A 16489-nucleotide genomic window follows, 5' to 3' on the forward strand; every position below is an offset into this window, starting at 1 on the left:
GGACTGAACTGCCACTGTGTGTTCTGATCAATGTGTATGTCATATTCTCTCTTTTTAAAGATTTTATTTATATATTTAGAGAGACCGAGGTGAGGGGGCAGAGGGAGAGGCAGTAAATCTGAGGCAGACTCCCCTCTGAGTGTGGAGCCTGATGGGGCTCGAATCCAGGACCCCGGGGGCAGGCCCTGAGCTGAAGTCAAGGGTCCAATGCTTACCCAGCTGAGCCTCCCAGGCGTCCCTGTATGGTGTTCTTTTGATTCTTAAATTAATATGAGAATCTGATGAAAAGAAATCTAAACACACACACATTACACCTTTAATATTTTGTATAAGATTTATTGTTATAATTGGCTTCTCAGAATTAACCTAAATGTCCTTTTGGCAGTTTGGACGCCTTCTGGTAAGTTCTCCTCCCACCTCCCCATGATGTGTATAGCCTTGGTGAAGGTCGCTCTGATGGTCCCAGCTTTTCCCCCTCCCTGTAACCACGCCGTTTGCCAGGTGACATGCGACTTAGCCGATCCTGTCTAAAAAAGGTGGACTACATTTTCTCTGTCCCTTAAATAGGAGTTTGCCCACCAAAATGTGGTGGGGGTGAAGGTGTGACAGTTCTGGCCTAGGCATAGAGACCTTGAGTATTTCTGCCTTTTCTCCTGAGTCTGTGTAAATGTAGAAAATGTTTGGGCTAGCTTGATGGAAAAGGAGAAATGCAGAAAAAAGACATGTAAAGCTGAAGCCCACCCAACAAGGGGCTAATGGTAGACATGTGAACGATTTCAGCTGATAAGAAGAGCTTCCTAGCCGACCCTGAGCTAACTCTAGATGCTTGTGTAATAAACATGTATTGCTGTAAGCCCCTGAGACTCACGTTGGTTTATTATCATTATTCTATAACTTCTAATGGCAACGGGTAACTGGCACAGTGGAATTACACATGTAAATAGTATGCCTTTGTTCTGTCCAAATTGTTGACAGTGGCCAAAAGGTAGGCCAATTGAGGACTTTAAATCTCAAGTCAGGTGAGGAAAAATGGGGAAAAATTATTTTTGTAATCATCTGTCACAGACTTCATGTTTTGTCCCCTCCCCAAATTCATGTGTTGTAACGCTAATCCCCCAAGTGATGGCTTTGGAAATGGGGCCTTGGGGAGCTGATTAAGTCATGAGGGTGGAGGCCTCATGATGAGAGTTGTGTCCCTTCCAAGAAGAGATACCAGAGAGCTTGCTTCCCTCTCTCTGCACTCCTTCACGTGAGGATGCAATGAAAAGACACTTATCTATAAGAGAAGAAGTGGACCCTCCCCAGAAACTGGCCATGTTAGCATGACCTTGAACTTCCAGCCTCCAGAACTTTGAGAGATGAATGTCCATTGTCTGAACCACCCTGTCAAGAGGATTTTGTTATAGCAGCCAAGCTAAACGCGTTCATTCTAGTTGAAGGACTCAGATGAGATTGTGAAATAGTTTCTCATACCTGCCTCCAAGAATATCCCTTGGCTTCTGCCCATTTGACTCTATGAGCCACATTTATTGCCCCAATCAACTTGTTTTTCTTTGAAATTAGCCCCAGTTATTTTCTGTTTGCTGTTCTAGTTTCTATTGCTTTGTTTAAAATTACCCCAAAATTAAGTGGCTTAAGATAATTAGTTAATGAATGACTAGGGGACAGAGGCTTCAGGAATTTGAGGATGGCGTGGCTGGGTCATATTGTTTCTTGAGTCTTTCATGTAGTTGCAGTCATTCATTGGACAGTAGAACGCCTACCAGGGTCGGAAGTCCAAGATGACTTACTTGCGTGACTGGTCATTGTTGCTGGCCGTTGGCAGAGAGTTCAGCGAGGCTGACCTCTAGAATGCCTACCTTCCACCTTTAGGGTCAGCCCCAGGGAAACTGGTCTTCTTACATGGTAGCTGGCTTCCTTCAGAGTGAACGTCCTTAGAGAACCAGGCATGGTTCCTCCCGTGGGAATAAAGGCAACAGATGTCGGCATGTTTTGAAACTACCCTATTCTGCCCTTTGGCCACAAATTATTTTTATCCTTCCACTTGTAAAATAGGCTTACCCCTTCCCAAACCCCTCCCACAGTCTGTCCATTGGGCTTGAGGTTCAGGCTCCAGATCAAGGAGCTTATTATTGAAATCAGGTGCATGTGTAGATACGGCTTCATGGATTTGGTTACTTGACTGTAGTTTCTTTTAAGCTAAAAATGTTGATACTAAGGGCAAGCTGTCTGCCCCTGACATACCCATGATACTTTGCTGGTACAGAGAGAGGACAATAGCAATAAACATTCTAGCCTCAAGGTAAGAGACACATAGAAGTAATGGTCCGTGTTTGCTCTGAAGTCCAAAGGCATGCAAGCCTACAGTTTACTTAGGGCCTGGTTCTGCTTCCTAAAACACAACTTATATTAGTGCAATGAAAGCAATTGGCTGGAAATTTATTTCATAATGAAGAAACAATCTTTTTTAAGAATTATAATTTTTCACTCTTTTTTGTTTTTTGCATATGAAAATTATCTCTCTACTTTCTGAAAAAAGTTGAGAATTGTCCTAAAATCAATTTGATTTGGTTTGGTTATAATGAGATGGTAAGATTGAAGTACCAGTGTATAGGTATCTTGATATCCATTTGATTTTGAGTCTTTAAAAGATTTATTTATTTATTTTGAGGGAGAGAGAGAGAGCAGCGTGTGGATGCAGTCGGGGGAGACAGGGTAGGAGAGAGCAGGGCTCCGCAGCCCAATGTGGAGCCCAATGCAGGGCTCCATCTCACAACCCTGAGATCATGACCTGAGCTGAAACCAAGAGTCAGCCAAGCCATCCAGGTGCCCCTGATTTTGACTTTTATTTTCATAGGATTAGTGCTGAAAACCCTAAATTATAAAGGAATAAGAGGCAAACTGAGTATTCATTGTCACGATTCTTCATTATGCTCTTTGTTATGTGAGGGTGGTTTGTCTTACAAAACACTAGATATTTCCAAGACCCTTTCTTTTGAGGTTGAGTTCATGATTTCATTTCCTTTTTCCTCAAATCAGTGAGGGTTATCTTCCCAGAGTTTTCCTCATTGATGCCATATATGTTTTCAAGCAAAGTCATGAATCATTTTTCCATCTTAACAGAAGTAATTTTCAGTAGACTTTTGTAGTATTTTTGAGTGTCTGCAGACTTCTGACAAGTTGATTAGATTTTATCATTTTCAGCTTTAGCCTGCTGAAACGCTTCCTCCAGCATTGGAAAGTTTTCACAAATTTGTGATTCTCATCTCCTCTTCCAATGTGGCAAGTTGGCTGATGGAATCCACAGTTGTCCAGCAGCAGCGTCCATAAAGGTGACTATAGAGTTTCCAATTAAATGATTTACGTCGTACTTAAGTGCCCAGATAGCTGCCAGCCGAGCCAAGACATAAATGAACTCCACCCCTTCCAACTGTTCTGGGAATATGATTTACTTTTCTCATAAAAAGGTGTAACTTCCACCCAAATTTCAATCAAGTCCTTCAAGACTCATCCTGTTGTAAGCCAGGGAATATCTGTGTAGAAGATAGCTTTGTATTCCATCTCCTGGCTAAGACCACCTGAAGAGGCTGTGATTCAAAACCTAGCTCAAATGAAAGAGCCCGTTTTCAGGGCAGCAGACCGCCCTCCTAGGACTGTTGGTTGTCTGAGATTTCAGGACAAAACAAAGAAACCCCATGATGTGCACAGCTTGCTTCTTCATTAAAGCATAAAAGTAAACTAACGTCATGTGTGACAGGTGACACCCAGAGAAAGCACCAAGAATTTGTATGCCAAGGTTGTGCCCAGCCAATAAACTCTTCCTTCTCTTGGACTATCATTTGTAACCAGTTTCCAAAAGGGGCTCAAAGAGGCCATTTTTTAAAAAAAGATTTTATTTAATTATTCATGAGAGACAGAGAGAGTGTCAGAGACACAGGCAGAGGGAGGTTCCAGGCAGGGAGCCTGATGTGGGACTCGATCCTGGGTCTCCAGGATCACGACCTGGGCTGAAGGTGGCGCTAAACTGCTGAGCCACCCAGGCTGCCCAAAGAGGCAATTTTTAATAAAGATTTTATTTATTCATTTAAGAGAGAGAAAGCAAGAGAGAGAGTGCATGAGTGGAGGGGGAGGGGCAGTGGGAGAGAGAGAAGCCGACTCCCCACCGAGCAGGGAGCCCAATGTGGGACTCGATCTCAGGACCCTGGGATCAGAACCTGAGCCAGAAGTAGACCCTTCACTGACTGAGCCACCCAGGTGACCCCAAAAGCATTTTTCATCGATATATTAGGAAAAGAATAAGTTTGGTTACTGGAAGCGCTGAGAGACCAGGGTAGTTCCATCCAGTTAATGCTGCAGGAGAAAAATAAGGTGCATTGCTACCTGGAACTTATTAGAAGGGATACTGGCAGTTTGGGGGAGGATAACATTTTCTGATAGAGGCAGTATTTCAATTTTTTGAACTTGACCATTGCTAGATCACATGCTTTTATGCACTGAATTATGCGCTGCCAAATTCATATGTTGAAGTTTTGACCCTGAGTGACTCAGAATGTGACTGTGTTTGGAGATCAGGTCGTTAAAGGTATAATTAAGTTAAAGTGGGGTCATTAGGGTGAGTCCTAATCCAATATGACTGGTGTCCTTATAAGAAAATAAGTTAGGACACAGACACTAACAGAAGGAAGACCATGGGAAGGAGGAGATGGCCATCCACACGCCCAGGAAGGAGATTTCAGTATGAAACTGACCCCGCTGACACCTTGGTCTTGGACTTCTCGTCACCAGACTTATGGGAAATAGATTTCTGTTGTTTAAGCCACCTAGCCTGTGGCCCTTCCTTATGGCAGCCCCAGCAAACCAACACACGTGAATTCTCTAAGATCTTACCAATCCCATGAGGCAATTTTTTTTTTGATTGGCAATGTGATAAGCATTCTCGGAGGGTGCTTCAAAATTAGATGTTTTGGTTAAAGCAAATGCAGGTTTTGGGAAAAGTGAGTTTTCAAAGCACGGCTTCTTTTCATGAACAGGATCTACAGTTCCTGCTGTCTTGACATGAGGATCCCTGAACATGTTTCTGTAATTGTGTTGACTTGAAGACTTAAGCACACAAGTGCACCTTGTGGCCTTTGGGCCCCATCTTGCTCTGGAAGAAAGCAAAGCTGAAAGATACCCAAGCTTTATCCTACTGGCCATTTCCAATGGAAGGTAAAGGTCATCATGGTGAAAACTCAGAAAAGAGTCTAATGAGAATGGTAAGGCATGTTTTCACTAATTCTTATCAGTGATAAATTATTCTAGGCCTCATTACATAATGAATATTTTAATGAATTGTTTAGGGCCCAGTCAGTTGAGAGAAGAAGGAATAAAAGGGAGCCCAGAGAAGACACATGTGCTTTTTTTTTTTTTTTAAAGATTTATTTATTTATTTTATTTTTTATTTTTTTTAAAGATTTATTTATTTATTTTATTTTTTATTTTTTTAAAGATTTTCCTCTTATTTTTTTTGTAATTTTTATTTATTTATGATAGTCACAGAGAGAGAGAGAGGCAGAGACAGAAGCAGGCTCCATGCACCGGGAGCCCGACGTGGGATTCGATCCTGGGTCTCCAGGATCGCGCCCTGGGCCAAAGGCAGGCGCCAAACTGCTGCGCCACCCAGGGATCCCTATTTATTTATTTTAGAGAGAGAACACGTGTGTGGTGGGGGCGAGGGGGAAACAGAATCTTAAGCAGACTCCGAGCGCAGAGCCTGACATGGGGCTCAATCTCATGACCCTGAAATCCATGACCTGAGCTGAAACCAAGAGATGGATGCTTAACAAACTGTGCCACCAGCCGCCCCTACTTGTGCTTTTTTTTTTTTTTTTTTTAAATGCCCTATTCTGGAAGCAACCATGTCATTTCTGCTCACATTCTGTGGGTAAGAACGAGTCACTTGGTGACACTTATGGTGCAGGAAGTCTAGGAAAGGTCTCTGACTACACAGCCTCTTTTCAGTCACAACGCTATGTAATTGAAACGGGGTAACAGACTCTGCTGGCAAGCTGGCTGGTCTCTGCCAAAATAGCTACCACCTGCTTGTGCCGAATACTACTCTAAGCCCTTCCGTTTCATGAGCCATTAAATCATCACAGTTCATTAAGTTGGCTTAGTTCTCCTAGAATATTGATTACAAATTGGAGTAGAGAAATCAAATCAGTTGCTGATACCCCCCAGCTAGGCAATGAGGAAGCAGGATTTCAGTCCAGCTTCAGTAACCTTCATGAGATCACCTCTTGGTGTCTGAGTGTTTGGAGAAAGTGCTGAAGGATCCTTTCTCAGGAAAGCAACTCCAATATGGTTCCTGCCTTCTTTCTATCCTACCAGAATATCCCTAGTTTTCCAATAGCTGAGTAAATCCCATGTCTTGGGCCATTTGGGCTGATGTAATAAAGATACCAGAGCCTAGGTGGCTTATAAACAACGCACATTTCTTTCTCACAGTTCCGAAACCTGAGCACTCCAAGGTAAGGTGCTGGCTGACTTGGTGTCTGGTGAGAGCCTCCTTCAGATTCAGAAACCTCTATCTTTCCCCTGTGGGGCCCATACATGGTGGAAGCAAGAGGGTCTCTTCTATAAGGGTCTCTTCTATAAGGGCACCAATCCTATTCACGAAGGCTGTGCTCTCATGATCTAACCAACGCTCAGAGGTGCTACTCTTAATTACCATCATATTGGAGGTTAGGTTCCAACATGAATTTTAGGGGGACACTTTCCATCTATGGCACCCCATGTTACAGCATTTCCTTACTTCACTAGCCTGTAGGGAATATATTCCTCTGTTTGACTTCGAGAGTGTCCTGTATCATGCATCCGGTTCATATGCAGATTTGCTTATTGATTCACTGATTCATTCAGCATCCATTAGCCGTCTCTTAAGCATCTATTTTATTCCAGTTTGTGTGTTCGATACCGGTGGTGTACCAAATACCTAATAGAACACGGATTGTGCTTCCAAGATTTCATAGTCCAAAGGGGTATGTGTGTGGGGAATAGACATCCAATAGCTTCTACTGTGAAATTCTCTTGCAGGTGCTCTGTTCTACTGACAAATTGTTGGATTATAACCTCTATTCCTTTTCTCTTTTCTATTATGCCTACTTTGGTGGCAGACCCATAACAGGGGCTTAAAAATACCTGTTTTTTTAAAACCTGCAAATTTTCTTATTTTAATTAACATATTTTGAGATAATATTTCAGCATTGGTTTGAAAATATATCAATAAATGATAAGGTACTCCATCAGCACACACAGAAAGTTGAATTTAATAGCGTGGTCAACGTTTCTTGTACCATATAACTGCTTCCAGGGCTGATTCATTTCTGCAGATGTGAGTTTGAGTGGAATTTGATAATGGGAAGTAGGCTATTGGCACTGAGAGAGGTGTCAAACAATGCCCATGCAATTTCTAACTCACTTAAATAAAATGTCAGATTTGCTCACCTTTGACTGAGCTCAAAATAGCTCAGATATTGCACCTAACAATCAATGCTAACTTACAATGTTTTTTATGTGTGAGAGCACTAATATAAAGTTTAGCACATTTATGACGCACCGCATATGCATACACACACACGCAGAGTTAGAAGCGAGAACAGGTGTTCAATTATACATTTGAATCTAAGGCCTCAAAATCCATTTTTCCCAGAGTTTGGGAAATTTTAATAACTAGTCTATCATACAGCAAATAGGGAGGAGAAAGCTGGGGGTGCTGCGATCCCAACAGTCAATTCAAGAAGTGAGAAAAACTCAATTAAACAGCTAAGTTGAGTTCAATGCCTGATTTTTCTCCCCACTAGAAATGATGGCATTATGGAAACAGCCTCAAAAACTCCAATTTTAATTCTCTGGGTTTGGGGGCTTTTCTTTGAGAAATGAGATAACTGCATCTGAGTTTGAGTAATCACTTTTGTAATGAATGTCTCTGTTGGTGAAGTGAAAATAAATTTTGATACATCGATTTGTATAGTTTTGGAGAAGTAATCTTTTATCCTTATACTCCTTAATTATTAAGACAAATGAATATTTTGTTCAAATTAATTGAATGATTAATTACTCTAATCTTCACCTTAATTTTCCTATTAGTAATTTTTCTTGTTAATACTCTTAGTAGGATAAGGTCATTTCATAGAATTATTGTAGTTGCTGTCTTCCAAGGCAATACAAACTATGGATTTTCACCATATTTACTCATGTAGTATTTGACTCCGTGTTCCCTGACACAAAAAGTATTATCAACTTTTATATATGGAAAAGAAAATCAAGTATTTCCCCCTCAAAAATGATCCTCCCTGTAGAAGATCTCAGGAAAATGTTCTACATTAGATCTGAGGCCATATATTGCCACCAAGGAATATAGTTTCACTCTCAGGAGAAGCAGATAAAGGAAAGAGATTATGATTCTTGTCTTTTTTTTTTTTTAAGATTTTTATTTATTTATTCATGAGAGACTCAGAGGGAGGCAGAGACACAGGCAGAGGGAGAAGCAGGCTCCATGAGGGGAGCCCCATGTGGGACTCGATCCCAGGACTCAGGGATCACGCCCTGAGCCCAAGGCAGATGCTCAACCACTGAGCCCCTCAGGGGTCCCACTCTTGTCTGTTTTTAAGCAAGGGGTGGTAGGCAGCCTCCAACAGGGCTCCAAATGATCCCCTTCCTGGTGCTCGCATACTTGTGTGATCCCATCTGCTTGAATTTGCTGACCAGCCTCTAGCAAATAGAACATGGCCAACAGATGGGATGTCACTCCTGAGCCTAGGTTCCGAAAGATTTTAATTGGGATCTAGAAATTCTGACATTTTCTCTTTAATACCCCCTAGAACAAATAATTTCCCAAAGGTCATAAATTTCCAGATTAATAAGTCCTCCTCCCTGGGGACCCTCCTCCCCTGGGTTCCTCCTCCGGGGCACCCCTCCTGCCAGTGAACCCCTCCTCCCCAGGCACCCCTCCTCCCAGTGCGCCCCTCCTCCCCGGGGGCCCCTCCTCCCATGGGCCCCCCTCCTCCCCAGGCCCCTCTTCCCCGTGCTCCCCTCCTCCCTGGACCCCCCTCCTCCCCAGGCCCCTCCTCCCCAGCGCCCCTCCTTCCCAGCGCCCCTGCCCTTGACATCCTGGAGACCCTAAGGATTTTACCTTCTCTCTGCTGGTGTCCGTGGAGACCCCACAAATTCAGGACACCGTTCCTTCTCTCGGGGTGCCTGTCCCCCTCCTCCCGCTCTGTGTCAGGGATGCTCCCAGGGAACGGGGTCGCGTAAATGTGGCCCTCTGTGTGTCCCCTGCCCCCCTAGACTCCGCTGGCCCGTGGCAGGTGCACTGGCACCGGCGGGGCATTGGCAGGTCTCGCTGATGAGTTTTCCTCTTCCTGGTTTTGCAGGTGGGTTGAAAGCCTGGACCTCCTGTCTGGGAGGAGTGTCTTCGAGCACGTGGGGAGGGTTTCCCGCCAGAGTTCCCTCCCGGCCTGGTGACTGCATTGGAGATTGAACTGCCCTTAGATCACTTGGCCTTTCTGGTGAGGCTTCCCCGCCCGAGGATGTGCTGAGGATGTGCTTGAGGATATGCCGAGGATGCGCCGAGGATGCGCTTGAGGATGCGCTGAGGATGCGCTTGAGGATGCGCCAAGGATGCGCCGAGGATGCGCTGAGGATGCGCTGAAGATGCGCTGAGGCTGCTCCGTGGCGCCCTTGCGTGGGCCTGGCTTCTGCATGGGCTCGGGAGGCCAGGTGATGAAGCCAACGGCACCCACTGCGCCCCGTGACCACACTTCGGGGGGTCCCACCCTCCGGTGGGGTCCTTACCTCATCGCAGCCGTTCTGGGCTCCTGGGATAGAGAGCGGGGAAGGTGTTTAGGGGCCCGGGGCCAGACCTTTCTGTCCTCGCCTAAGCCTGGATACTGAACCCGACCCAGTTCCTCGGTGGGACCCTGGTGGGGCCCAGAGGGGGCCATTCTTTCCTTTTGTTGCCCCTGCACATCCCCAGTCTGAGATCGGGCAGGACAGCGCTGAGAGGTGCCCCAGGGCAGGGATGTCTGTGCGGGCACCGCAGGGAGTGAGGGCGACACCGCCCTGAGCCCCTGAGTGACGTGGGTCGTGATACTAACAGTCATGCCAAGGTGAGTTCCTACCTTTGCAGAACATTTTGCATTTTATAAACCTGTCTCCGAGTGCAGGAGTAGCAAATGGGCCCACAGCGTGTGTGTGCAGCCTCAGCAAAGGGGGGGGGGGTGAGGGCATGGGCACCGTCCAGCTTTAGCAAATTTACCCACCACTTTGCAATTAAGAAAATCAACACGATGTCTATTTTAATTGCAGATTCTATTTAAGTTTTGGGTTTTGTATTGATTTTGTTTTGGAGAACATGTAGAATGAGAAGTGGTCGATGGGAGAGACACTCAAGTTTTGAAGTGACTAATATAGTCACTTCACATATGTTTCCTCTAACAACCTTGAGAATAGCTGGATAGGCCTGAATAATAACATGTTGTTGTTGTTGTTGTTTTATTATTATTATCGCTGTTGTTGTGTATCACCTCCATGTTCACAGATGACCAAACATAGGTGAGGGAGCTGCTAGTGGACTTCGTCAAAAATCACACCCGCTGGGCTGCAGGTGGAAGGCAGAGGTGGGGTTTGAACTCAATAACCACTTAGAGACCATGGCCTGTGAGGGGACCATGACTTGGGATAGGGCCAAGTCCTTTTCCTACCACATGATGACATTATCTCATTCACCTTGAAATGGGGTGAAAATATGCATCCCATAGAGTTGTGGGAAGATGAAAGAAGGTCGTGTAGGAAGAGTGCCCAGCCGAGGGCTGGTTTGAAATGCATGTTTAATGAATGGTGGTTATTATCATCTCCTGGTTCCTGGTTCAGCATCTTGTCTACTCTCTGGAGCATGTGGACAAGAATCTGTTAAGAAGTGATGCAAGATGGCAGGAAATTAAGTATTTAGTTTGCTGTCAGGACTCTAGTGCTTCTAGGGCACTGTGGTGGTTTTGATGATTCTGGTGATCAAGTTTGGTGCTCTGTGACCTGCTTCTTCCATTTTATAAAGAGGGCTGAAGTGGCGGGGGTAATTTGTGAGTTCAGATCTTAGATTGAGTTCTTATAAATGCCCATGTTTTCCGGTGAACCCTTTCTCTCTGATTCAATCAGCATGCGGTGATCAGGGTGGAAGCTCTGGGGCCAGCATGCTGGATTGGAAACCTGGCTTGCTTTACATTTTATTTTATTTTATTTTATTTTATTTTATTTTATTTTATTTATTTTATTTACTTTATTTTATTTTATTTTATTTTTTATTTTATATTTATTTATTTATTTTGTTTTGTTTTGCTTTATTTTATTTTATTTTATTTTATTTTTCCTGATGGAAAGTGTACACTTGAATCCCCATCACCTCTTTCATCCATCATCTCACCCACCTTCCCTTTGGTACTTTCTCCTTATGTTATTTCTAAACCCACCTGTTTACTTTCTGTTTGCATGATCTTGGTGACATTATGAAAATGGTCTGTGCCTCAGTTTCCCTGTCTATAAAATGAGAATAAGACTAACATGTACTTATTGGGTGGTTGAAGGGATTAAATGAGGTGATACATGTAAGTTGCCTTTAAAAGTACCTGTTAGGGATTCCTAGGTGGCTCAGCGGTTGAGCGTCTGCCTTCGGCTCGGGGTGTGGTCCTGGGGTCCTGGGATCGAGTCCCTCTTCAGGCTCCCTGCAGGGAGCCTGCTTCTCCCTCTGCCTGCCTGTGTCTCTCATGAATAAATAAATAAAATCTTTTTTAAGAATTAAAAAAAATAAAAGTCCCTGTTAGTGGGTTCCAGTGTTAACTGGGTAGTGAGTCTATGCCAGATCCTGAGATAGTGCCGATGACCACCATAGACAAGGTCTCTATCTCTCTGGACCTTAGGCTCTAACATGAACAAGTAATGCCAGGATTCCGAAGCTGTGCGATGTCATAGGAGGACTCGGTTTGAGGCTGCCGGGTCAGAATGCAGCAGCAAACGCCTTCAGTGTTCCTCCGGGTGCTTGCCAGACGGCTCAGAGCCCTGACCATATTCCTACAGCCCATGGGGAAGGCTTTAATGTTTTCCCTCAGGAATGACTTCCCACAAACCTTTACTTATGACTTCATAACAAGCAACTTCTTTTAAGAACCAGATTATGGAAGTCAGATAAAAAAAAATGGGTTTGGGGATCCCTGGGTGGCGCAGCAGTTTAGCGCCTGCCTTTGGCCCACGGCGCGATCCTGGAGACCTAGGATCGAATCCCACATCAGGCTCCCAGTTCATGGAGCCTGCTTCTCCCTCTGCCTGTGTCTCTGCCTCTCTCTCTCTCTCTCTCTCTCTGTGACTATCATAAATAAATAAGAATTTTTAAAAAAAATGGGTTTGCTGCAAGGCCAAAGATTAGACATCTAATTTTTTAAAAAAGATTATTTATTCATTTGAGAGAGAGAGTGAGAAAGAGCAAGAGAGAGAGAGGAGCATGAGCAGGGCCAAGAGCAGCAGGACAGGAGAAGCAGACCCCGCACTGAGCAGAAAGCCCTATGTGGGGCTCGACCTGGGGACTCCAGTATCGTGACATGAGCCAAAGGCAGACGCTTAACAGGGTGAGCCGCCCAGGAGCCCTCAAAAATGTCTAGTTTTGAGTTTAGTTTTAACATGTGGGGAGGAGCCACCTTCTTAAGAGTACCTAACCTTTGTATCATAAAATTTGCATCAGGACAAAAATAACTGAAGGGCAAAGCCCCTCCTTCTTGACAAAGGAATGTGAAAGGAGATGACGTCCAGTTGTGTGAAGATCCAGGTCCAGGGGCCTTCCTTGTTTCTCCTATAGTATTTGTCTAATAACTGCGGTCCCCCAACTTGGGGAAGTATTTTCCATTCAATTGCGGGCAGAAATTCAGCAACGGTTGAATTAAGATTGGAAGCTGGTGTTCTGCCTGTTGGCACACATATAACGATTGACATAAACTCACAAATAACTTGAGATTAGCCGAAATCTAAGTCACCGATGAGCTCATTCTCCGTAGACTATACGCATCTCGACTTCCGAAGAAAGCAGTTGGATAACTGGCGCGCAGAGTCCCAAATAGACACCGTTTCCTTTGGCAACAGCATACTACCCCTTCCTCTGTGTCACCTGTCGCACGCAGAGCAAGGGATTATGCCCCGTAATAGCAGAGAGCCAGTGATCCCCGGTCTGTGAGAGACTGCCTTAATTTCATCTGAGTGGCATAGTTCATAGTGTCGCAGATGCAGAATGCTCTTGTCTATTTGGGATTATACACAAAGGCTCTCCTCCGACACACAGAAGGGCTCAGAAACATTCAAAACCATCATCTCGGACCTCAGATTTGGAATTTAATTAGCTCCCTCATAGTGGCCACGGGTGATTTTCTTGTCAAAATCCCTTCTTCTGGGAAATGCTTGTTGATCCCTTACCCTGCATCCCAGTGCATGTGTTTATAGATTTGCCATGATTTAGCCTAAATCCAACACCAAATCCCCCATCAAAAACCCAGCCACAATAGTCGAATTCAAATTGGAGTAGAGTTCTGTGCTTCGGCAGATAGGATTGCTATTTTACCAGTAGGTACTCGTAGGTCTTTATGGAAAAGCTTGAGCTATATTGGGGGTTAACTATTTTGCATAGGTCCCTAGGTAATCTTGCAGCTCTGTGAACACACTGTCAGCTACCTACAGATTATCACATGTTCATTTTGTCCACATAGATAAATTCTATGTTTCCAAAAAGTTAGGAATCTCATCAGTCCAATTTTAGAGAACTTCTAGAACACACAGTTTTGGGGAAAATGATTAGTGAGTCTCATGTTGGTCATCTTGGCGTCACCCTCCCTCGATACTTGATGAAACACAGGGAAAGCCACTAACGTTCTTTAACAAGGAAAATTCTGGTTAAAAATGTTGGTATGAAATTGTCTGTTAATCTACTTTGAGTGCCATCTGAAATCACAGATTTGCTTTACTCGAGTATAGTTCTTTTTCTAAATTAAGCAAAGCAGGCACTTGTGAAACACTACACCTCTTTTGACATTTAAAATGATGTATAACTCTCTTTCTCTCAAAATAAAAAAAAAAAAAAAAGAGGTTCATCTGGGTGGCTCAGTTGATTAAGCATGGGACTCTTGATTTCGGTTCAGGTCATGATCTCAGTGTCCTGGGATGGAGTCCTGCCCCGGGCTCTGTGCTCAGTGCAGAGTCTGTTTGTGCCTCTCCCTCTGCTCTTCTCTGCTCATGCTCTCACTCTCAAATAAATAAATAAAAAGTAAAAGAAAAAAGTGGCGTGTAACTGAAGGGAATACATGCCATGCTTGAATTTATGTGTCAAAATCCTAATAATGGGAGCACCTGGCAAATTAATGTGTTTAGATATTGGCTTTTCAAACCAAGTATTTAGGGACTGAAACATAAGAAATCCTGATTAACATTTGAGGGCTGACCTTATCTTAGACATTGTTTTTGGACGTGCATAACTTGCACGACCAAGTTAATACACACAAGAGCCTATGGGATACTTACATTCATTATCTCAATTATGTAGATGAGAAAACTGAGGTATGTGACTTAAGGTTACACACCTGGATGGTGGTTCAAAGTCAGATTCAAGTTCAAAGCCAGGATTAAGAGTCAGAACCCTCCCTCTCCCCCAGAAAAGGGTCAGGCCTCCAGCTTAAGAGCCGCTGCCTATAGCCAACCACAGCATCAGGCTCGTAATATAAAATGGGGGTTACGTATATATTGGTCTTTAATTGAAAACTAAACTAGGAAAGCTTATTTTATGTCCTTTTCATTTCTCACTCTACAAATGGGGCCTTGGGATGTGAGCTGCATATGTTCCAGGGCATAATCTGAATCTCCTCACATACAAGAATTATTTCCTAAAAAAAAAAAAAAAAAATTATTTCCTATTCACTATTGGACTCATGGAACCTTTCTATCAGAAAAGTCAGTCACTCAGCAAGTCCAATAATATAACCCTATGGTTTCTTTCTTTGGCCACATTTCTATTTCTCATCACCAGTAGCAATTCAGCAGGAAAAGAATTCATGTTCCATGGAGAACCTGAATTCCATGGAGAATGAGAACCTGGATGGAGACCTGAGAGTTCCTGGCCTCAAGTCTCAGCTCTGCATCTAGCGGGCTCTGCATTAGGCGTGAAACAGGATTTGAGTAACCTGGATTCTAGTGTTAACTTTGTGAAGAGCTTTCCCCCTCTAGCTTTATTTCTGCATTTGAATAGCAAAGAGACTGGATCAGATGCCTCTGTTTGGAAAACCCTCTTGTTTTTATTTTTTTATTTTTTTTTTTTATTTTTATTTTTTGGAAAACACTCTTTTGCAATTGAATTATCACACCGAGTCTTCTCTGCGTCAGTGTATAAAGCAATGAGGGGTGTCTTCATTTCCTATTGCTGCATAACAAATTAGCACAAAAGTAGTGGATTATAACAATGCCCGCTTCTTTTCTTTTTGTTAATTAAAATGTATTTGTCATATAACACTGCACATTTAGGCGTACGGCGTATTAATTTGATACATTATATTTTGTGATATGATTGCCGTTGTAGTGATAATCAGCACCTCTAGTGTGTTACGTAACGGTACTTTCTTAAATCATTAAGTTCTAGTCTCTTAGCAACTGTGATGATTACAAGATTGTTGTCAATATTGACTATACTGTGCACTAGATCTCCAGGGCTTATTTACGACTCACTGTGAGTTTGTCCTCTTAAACAACATCTGCCCGGTCCCCACATGCTTGTCACCTGATAACCACCATTTAATTTTGTTTTTATGAGTTTTGCTTTTTTAGTTTCCACATGTAAGTGATATCATACAGTACTTGTCTTTGACTTCTCACATTTAGCCCAATGTGTGTGGTTGCAAATGGCAGGATGTCCTTTCCCAGGGTTGAATAATATTCTATTGGATATGTGTTTATCACATCTTTATCCATTCATCTGTTGATGAGCACCTAGGTTGTTTCCATCTATGACTATTATGAATGATGCTGCAATAAACATGGGGGTGCAGCTATCTCCTTGTTATCCTGCCTTCATTTCCTCTGATTATATAGCGGGAAATGGAATTGCTGAATCATAGAGAGTAGAGCTAGTTTTAATTTTTTTTGTGGAACCTTCATATTGTTTTTCTATAGCGGTTGAACCAATTTACATTCCCACCAACAGTGGACAAGACTTTGCTTTTCTCCACATCCAACATCTGTTGTCTCTTGTCTTCTTGAGGATAATCATTCTAACAGGGTAAGGTGATAGCTTATTGCGGTTTTGATTTGCATTTCCCTGATGATTAGTGATGTGGACCATCTTTTTGTGGACCTGTCGACCATTTGGATGTCTTCTTTAGAAAAATGTCTAGTCAGTTCATCTGCTCATTTTTAAATTGGAGTTTTTGTTGTTATG

General features: G+C 43.3%; 1 long non-coding RNA gene across 6 annotated transcripts in view; it reads right to left on the minus strand.

The window, feature by feature from the left end:
- LOC111095319 overlaps positions 1–11724 on the minus strand; it is a 28063-nt gene extending 16339 nt beyond the window's left edge. For all 6 annotated transcript variants that reach the window (XR_005357382.1, XR_005357378.1, XR_005357380.1 and 3 more), the window contains exon 1: positions 11661–11724. This is a non-coding gene — a long non-coding RNA (uncharacterized LOC111095319). The remainder of the gene's footprint in view (positions 1–11660) is intronic.
- Between the last annotated feature and the right edge of the window lie 4765 nt (positions 11725–16489).

Source organism: Canis lupus, chromosome 3 (assembly GCF_011100685.1).
Source record: "Canis lupus familiaris isolate Mischka breed German Shepherd chromosome 3, alternate assembly UU_Cfam_GSD_1.0, whole genome shotgun sequence".
NCBI classification, from domain to species: domain Eukaryota; kingdom Metazoa; phylum Chordata; class Mammalia; order Carnivora; family Canidae; genus Canis; species Canis lupus.